The 7184-nt window shown below is 41.8% G+C and overlaps 1 non-coding gene and 1 pseudogene across 1 annotated transcript; one reads left to right on the top strand and one right to left on the bottom strand.

Moving 5' to 3' along the window:
* Positions 1-987: 987 nt before the first annotated feature.
* On the bottom strand, positions 988-1105 carry LOC126250126 (5S ribosomal RNA; annotated as a pseudogene).
* Positions 1106-4322: 3217 nt separating this feature from the next.
* Trnas-gga (transfer RNA serine (anticodon GGA)) lies at positions 4323-4406 on the top strand. The gene is given in 2 exon segments: positions 4323-4362; positions 4372-4406. It is a non-coding gene; the product is annotated as a tRNA-Ser (tRNA).
* The last annotated feature ends 2778 nt before the right edge of the window (positions 4407-7184 follow it).

Below are 7184 nucleotides of genomic sequence, written 5' to 3'. Positions count from 1 at the left end.
AGATACGTGTTTCAAAGTTTTACTGACCTTCAAAGTAGTCACCAGCATTGTGTATAACCCGCTGCCAGCGATGTGGAAGTCGTAGGATACTCTTATCAGTGCCAGTTGTGTTGACAATTCGAGCGGCGCGGTATATTGCCCGACGAATTTGTAGCAGTCCTGAAGCGAATGCCGTGCAGTGTTTCTTTCAGTTTAGAAATCGAGCTGAACTTACGAGGGCTTAAGTCAGGGGAGTGCAGTAGGTGTTATAGCACTTAGCAGCCCCATCAGTCACACAAATCAGTAACAGCTTGCACTGCACGTGCTTGAGCATTGTCCTGCAAAATGATGGTCAGGTCCTGCAGAAAGTGTCATCACCTCTGTCTCTAAGCTGGTCGTAGGTTGTGTTCCAAAAATGAACAGCATAGAGACACAAGTGACTACACTTTCTGCAGGACCTCACCATCATTTTGCAGGACAATGCTCAAGCACGTACAGTGCAAGCTGTTACTGATTTGTGTGACTGATGGGGCTGCTAAGTGCTATAACACCTACTGCACTCCCCTGACTTAAGCCCTCGTGAGGTCAGCTCGATTTCTAAACTGAAGGAAACACTTCACGGCATTCGCTTCAGAACTGCTACAAATTCGTCGGGCAATAGACCGCGTCGGTCGAATTGTCAACACAAATGGCACTGCTAAGAGTACCCTACGACTTATACATCGCTGGCAACGGGTTATACACAATGCTGCTGGCTGCTCCGCAGGTTAGTAAAACTTTGAAACACGTATCTGTTTTGTACGAAAAGCACTCCGTCTTCAGGCCACGAGTGGCCTACCGGGACCATCCGACCGCCGTGTCATACTCAGTGGAGGATGCGGATAGGAGGGGCGTGGGGTCAGCACACCGCTCTCCTGGTCGTTATGATGGTATTCTTGACCGAAGCCGCTACTATTCGGTCGAGTAGCTCCTCAATTGGAACCTTGAGGCTGAGTGCACCCCGAAAAATGGCAACAGCTCATGGCAGCCAGGACGGTCACCCATCCAAGTGCCGACCACACCCGACAGCGCTTAACTTCGGTGATCTGACGGGAACCGGTGTATCCACTGCGGCAAGGCCGTTGCCATCTATTTTGTACGAGCTGTAAATAAATAGTTGCCACTGTTGAAGTTCCAACTCTCGTAAAAACAAGACAGTCATTGAATGACATTGAAATGTAGACGAGCATAGAACTTTTAAGAAACGGCAGTCAGTCTGAAAAGCCTTGAAAGACGGCCAATCATCCCCGATGTTTCTTTTTTTAAATAAAAAGAAAAAAGGAGAGAGAGAGACAGAGAAAGACAGAGATAGACTGACTTGTTATCTACGTTAAACTTCCTTAATGAAAGGTATCATGCATTCTACAGAAAAATCTGTGCATGAATTAAAAATAACAGTCATTCTGATTTTGGATAAGGAGTGACTTAGCATGTTTCATATAAGGAAACTGGGATTTCATTGTGTAAAACATGCCAAATTTTTCAAATGTCATATGTAACACTAAGGTGCGTGTATACCTTCCATTTTAAGCAGTTTCTGTAGTAAAGTTAGTGAAAACAACTTCATAGATAAGTTTTTTGGTTTCACTAAAAATTTTCTTTTTGGGAGTTAGTATCCTTCCCATGTCTATACCTCAACTACAGCGTCATTCGCAAGCCTCAAGGTTTTAATTCCTTCTCCTAGATCTTTCGTTCCTTTTCCAAATTTCTGTTTGTTTTTCTGCACAGGTAGCTCAGTCTATAGATTAAATAACGTCAGGGGTAGGGTACAAACCTGTCTCTCTTCCTTCTCAAGTACTGCTTCTACTTCATGTCCTTCGACTCTCACAACAGCAGTTAGGTTTCTGTAAAGTTGTAGATAACATTTTCATTTCTTCTATTTTATTCCTGATACTTCTAAGCATTTCAGAGAGTGTATTCTACAAATGCTATAAACGTAGGGTTGCGTTCCATTAACCTATCTCCAAGCATAAGTCAGAGTCTACCAGTTCTTCGTTCCGTTTTGAATCTTTTGTAAATAATTCAACAATTCGTGCTAGTGTGTTGCAACCACGACTTGTTAAACTGATGGTTCGGTAGCATTCACACATGTCGGCACCTGCTTTCTTTGGAATTGGAATTGTTGCATTTTTCTTGAAGACTGAGGGTGTTTGGACTGTCTCATTTCTTGCATACCAGATGGAGTTGTTTTGTAGTGGCTGTCTGTCTCAAGGCTCTCAATAATTCTGAGGGAATGTCGTCCACTCTACGAAAATTGTTTCGTCATAGATCTTCTAGTGTTCTGTCACATTCTTCTTGCAGTACCCTACCCCACACCTCAACTTCATCTTTATTTCTTTGCTTCCTATAGCATTGTCTACAAGTTTATCCCCAGTGTAAAGAATTTCTACACATTCTTTCCAGCTGTCAGCTTTCCCTTCTATGCTGGCTTGCTATCTGAGGTCTTAGTATTCATATAGCTGCCTCTCTTTTCTTAGCCGCACGGGTTAGCTGCGCGGTCTATCGCCCCTTGCTACGGTTCGCGCGGCTTCCCCGTCGGAGGTTCGAGTTCTCTCTCGGGCATGGGTGTGTGTGCTGTCTTTAGCGTAAGTTAGTTTAAGTTAGATTAAGTAGTGTGTAAGCCTAGGGACCGATGACCTCAGCAGTTTAGTCCCATAGGAATTTACCACCAAAGCTCTTTTCTCTAAGGGTCTCTTTAATGTTCCTATAGGCAGCACCTATCATTCCTATAGTCAGGTAGCTTCCACAGCTTTGCATTTCTTCTATAGCCATTTCTTCTCTGTCCTTGTGTGCTTTCTGTCAGTCTCATGTTTTAGACCACGGTATTCCATTTTGCCTGCTTCAGTTGCTGCATTGTTATATTTTCTCGTTTCGTCGTTTAAACGATATACCTCGTATATTATCCAAGGATTCTTGCTTGGACTTATCTTATTCGTGTTTGATCCTGTGCTGCCTTCACTATTTCATCTCTCAAAACCTTCCCACTCGTCTTCCGTTGTATTTCTTTCCTTCCTTTCCGCCAGTCGTTGCCCAGTGTTCCACATAAAAGCCTCAACAACTTCTGGCTCTTTCAATTTATCCACGAAATATCCGTAATGTGTTACTTTTCTGTAATTTCTTCCGTTTTAATCTGTAGTTCATAACCAATAAAATATGGCCAGAATCCACTTCTTCCTCTGGAAACGTTTTGTAGTTTAAAATCTCTTATCTTACAGTTATGCAGTCTATCTGAAACTTTCTGCCGTGTTCAGGTCTCTTCAACATGTACAACACTTGTTCATTGTTCTTAAAGCCAACTGTTAACAATGGTAAAATTGTGCTTGAGGAAAATTCTACCAGACGACTTTCCGTTTTATTCCTTTTCGACAGTCCATGTTCTCCCACAATTTTTCCGTTTGTGATAGAGCTGTGGTAACGCGACGGAGCTTGCCGTTGCTTCCGTGCCATTTGTCTGCTTCCTTCCGCCTCATTACCTGCTTCCTCTGGCTCGAAAATCTGCAGACGTTTCGCTCGGACGATCTGACCTGCTGTAGCGTTCTGGCTTGGGTGGTCAGGATAAAAGGCTGGAATCGATTGAGTTCAGGTTAACATTTTAGCACTTGTTCATTTATTAATAACTTGAGTCAAGATCAATACAAATATGCAATTTTAATGGAACAGTAAATCTGTCCTAATAGCTGAAATCAAACTGAGGATAGCAAAGTATTTCAAACACTCTGTCTCAATAAAATTCTACAGCATTTACTATTACGAGAAATACATCATAAGCATAAGGGCCAATGGAGCAGGTAGCTCCAATTTTTACTCAGTTTGTAGAATGAAATATCTACAGAAGTACTCACTGATCGAATTGCCTAAAAGATAACCTCTACTTTGTTTTAAAGTCCAATGAAATTTCAGTTTCCTGTATTTTAGAAAAAACACATGCTTATTTTAATAATTCACAAACCAATTGGTAACAAATCTGAATTTCCGTAGAACACGAGGACAATGGTAACTTGCCTGGCATAGTTCACTGGATCCCAAGCACTAATTGTATCTTAATATGTACTTCGGCGTATGACGTCATTTCGCTCAAGGTCGTACAAATAGTAGGTCTGCTAGAAAAGTATCTGACCTTTGGCCGGGAAAATAAACTGGCTCACTTGGAGAGTTGGACGCCTAATCACCCTCAAAGTAGTTCCCTTGGGACTTCACACACTACTCTCAGCGGTGCCGCCATTTTTGGAAGCATGCCGAAAAGCCGCTTTCGGAATGGAGTTTAGATCTGCTGTCGTTTCTGCCATAATGTCCTCTCTTGGCCGGCCTGGGTGGCCGAGCGGTTCTAGGCGCTACAGTCTGGAATCGCGCGACAGCTGCGGTCGCAGGTTCGAATCCTGCCTCGGGCATGGATGTGTGTGATGTCCTTAGGTTAGTTAGGTTTAAGTAGTTCTAAGTTCTAGGGGACTGATGACCTCAGATGTTAAGTCCCATAGTGCTCAGAGCCATTTGAGCCAACCATTTGAGCCATTGTCTTCTCTAGTCTGAAATCTCGTTTCTTTCAACGGCCTCTTGACGGTGGGAACAGCCAGCAGTTGCAGAGGGGGGGGGGAGGGGTATATCAGGAGAGAAGGAGCCTGTTGAATCTGGTTTTTCGCCAAAACATCTGAATTGAATGCGAGAATGTGCTGGAGCATTGTCATGATGGAAGCGCCAATTTCCTATTGATCCCAAGTCCAGTCTCCTGCGCTGCACATCTCGCTGGCGACGAACGACATCACTGTAGCACTATTTCGTGACTGTTTGACCCTGTGGTGCGTACTCGTGGTGTACCACACCGCAGGAGTCAAAGAAAGCAATCAGCATCACTTTGACGCTGCTGTGCACTTTGCGGGTCTTCTTTGGTCATGGTGACGATGAATGCTTCCACTGTGACTACTGGGATTTCAGTTACGGGTCGCACCCGTACACCTGGACTCGTCACCAGTGATTATGGTGTTCACGAAGTCGGGTCCACTGCTTGCGGAGTCCAGCATGTCCTGTGAGACTTCAATACGAAATTGCTTTTGTTCTGTCGTCAGCAGCTTCAGCTCGAATGTCGCCGAAGTGCTGATGCCCACCTCATCCGCAAGTTCTCTGATAGTCACCCTAGGGTCCTGCATCACGACAGCGTTCAACTTGGCAATGACCTAGTCGTTTCGGCATTTTGATGGCCGACAAGTGCGTGGCTCGCTCTCCACCGATGACCAGTCTTTCAACCGGTTGTACCACTCCTTCATCTATTTGATGTCCATAGTATCGTCACTGTAAGCCGTCTGAATCTTCTGAGTGGTTTCTACCTGGCTGTCGCCCAGTTTCTGGCAAAATTTGATACAAAGCGCTGCTCCAGTCGTTCCGTCAAATTGAAGCATGCTCACGAAGGTTCAAGATCGGCTCACGCAAGTGCCCTAGATTCAAATCCATCAGGCGCTCCTAAAAAAAAAAAAAAAAAAAAAAAAAAAAAAAAAAAAAAAAAAAAAAAAAAAAAGGTTGAATACTTTTCCATTTACTACATAAACAAAATTACAGCTTCTAATAGTATCGCAAAGACCGTTTGGTCACACGCAAAGAAAGAGAGGGAAAGTGAAGACATGAAAAACAGCGGGAACAAAACGATAAAGAAAAATGGGAAGGAAATCAGGGACCCTAAAGAAGTCAGTAATATTTTAAATCAACATTCAGTTGAGATAGTGGTCAAACTAATAAAGCACAACTCTTCTGGTACAAAATGCTCCTCATGAGACAGAAAGTTTGTTCCTTCTCCCAATAAATGAACACGAATTTGTTTTTAACTAAACAAATAATATTGATGGTATATCTACTAAACAAATTAAATGCTGTCTGCAGTGGTGATAAAGCCTCTGACTTTGCTCATAAACTTAGGAAGATGGAATATTCGTGACATGTTTAAAAAAAGAGTAAAGTGATCCTTATTTTCAAAGGAGCCAGCCAGGAAGATCCAGGAAATTACCAACCAGTCACTATTACACCTGTCTTACCTACAATTATAGAATGCATAATTACAGACAGAATAGTAAATTTTATAGAAAAATGCAATACTTTGAACGATACCCAGCATGGGTTTAGGAAGTCTTAGATTCACCAATACAGAACAGTTGAATTTACAGCGTGCGTAGCTAAGACACTAGAAAAACAAAAGAAAATTCATGGTATGGTTTTTGACCTTTCAAAAGCTTCTGATTGTGTATGCCGCAACATGTTATTAGAAAACCTTAAGTGTTATTGTATAAGGGGGGAAGCGGTTGATATGAAATTATTCATGGAAAATAGAGAATAGTGCGTAAAAATAAAGCAAAATCTGAACTAAAGTATTACAGATGTCTGCTCAAACTCTGAATTTGTTAAATGTGGGGTGTCTCAAGGATCAGTGCTGGGCGCGCTACTTTTTATTCTATATGTAAATGATATGCCCCAAATAGTAGGTGGAAATGCTGTCATGTATGCGGATGACACGATATTCGTTATAAGTAGTGTTTCAACAGACGACTTCAGAAAAGCATGCTTCTCTAAATATGGAAAATGGAAACAATTATTTCAGAGGAAATAATCTTGTTATAAACGTAAATAAAACCACATATACGCAAATCCATGCAAACAAAACACCTAACTTGAACACTATTACAGTTAGTCTTGGAGACCTGGATCTAAAAAGAGACAGAAACTTATAAATTCCTGGGGGTGACAGTGGATAGATACTTGATATGGGGGAAGCTTATAAATAATGTTTGTCGTAAGTATATTTCTAATGAGAAAAATGTCTAGGACAGTAAACACACCAATACTGCTAACAATGTACTATGGGCTAGTTCATTCAGAAATTTCACATGGTATCCTGGTCTGGGGAAATTCTGTAAATGCACACATACTAAGAGTACTAAAGCTACGAAAGAAGGCTGTAAGATGCGTTACAAAATTATCTTCTAGAGGTTCCTGCAGAAGTAAGTGAAGTGAACTACACACATTAACAGTAGTGTCACTAAACATATATGAAACAATTATTTATGTAAAAAGTAACTATGCTGCATTGTTAAACAGAGATATCCATAACTATAACACAAGAAATAAAAATAATTATCATATTGAAGGAAATCGGCTGAAATTGACTGACAAAGAGGCGGTAAAAGCAG

The sequence above is a fragment of the Schistocerca nitens genome, chromosome 3 (genome assembly GCF_023898315.1).
Source record: "Schistocerca nitens isolate TAMUIC-IGC-003100 chromosome 3, iqSchNite1.1, whole genome shotgun sequence".
NCBI classification, from domain to species: domain Eukaryota; kingdom Metazoa; phylum Arthropoda; class Insecta; order Orthoptera; family Acrididae; genus Schistocerca; species Schistocerca nitens.
The sequence above is the reverse complement of the archived record's forward strand: the minus strand, read 5'-3'. Positions and strand labels throughout refer to the sequence as shown.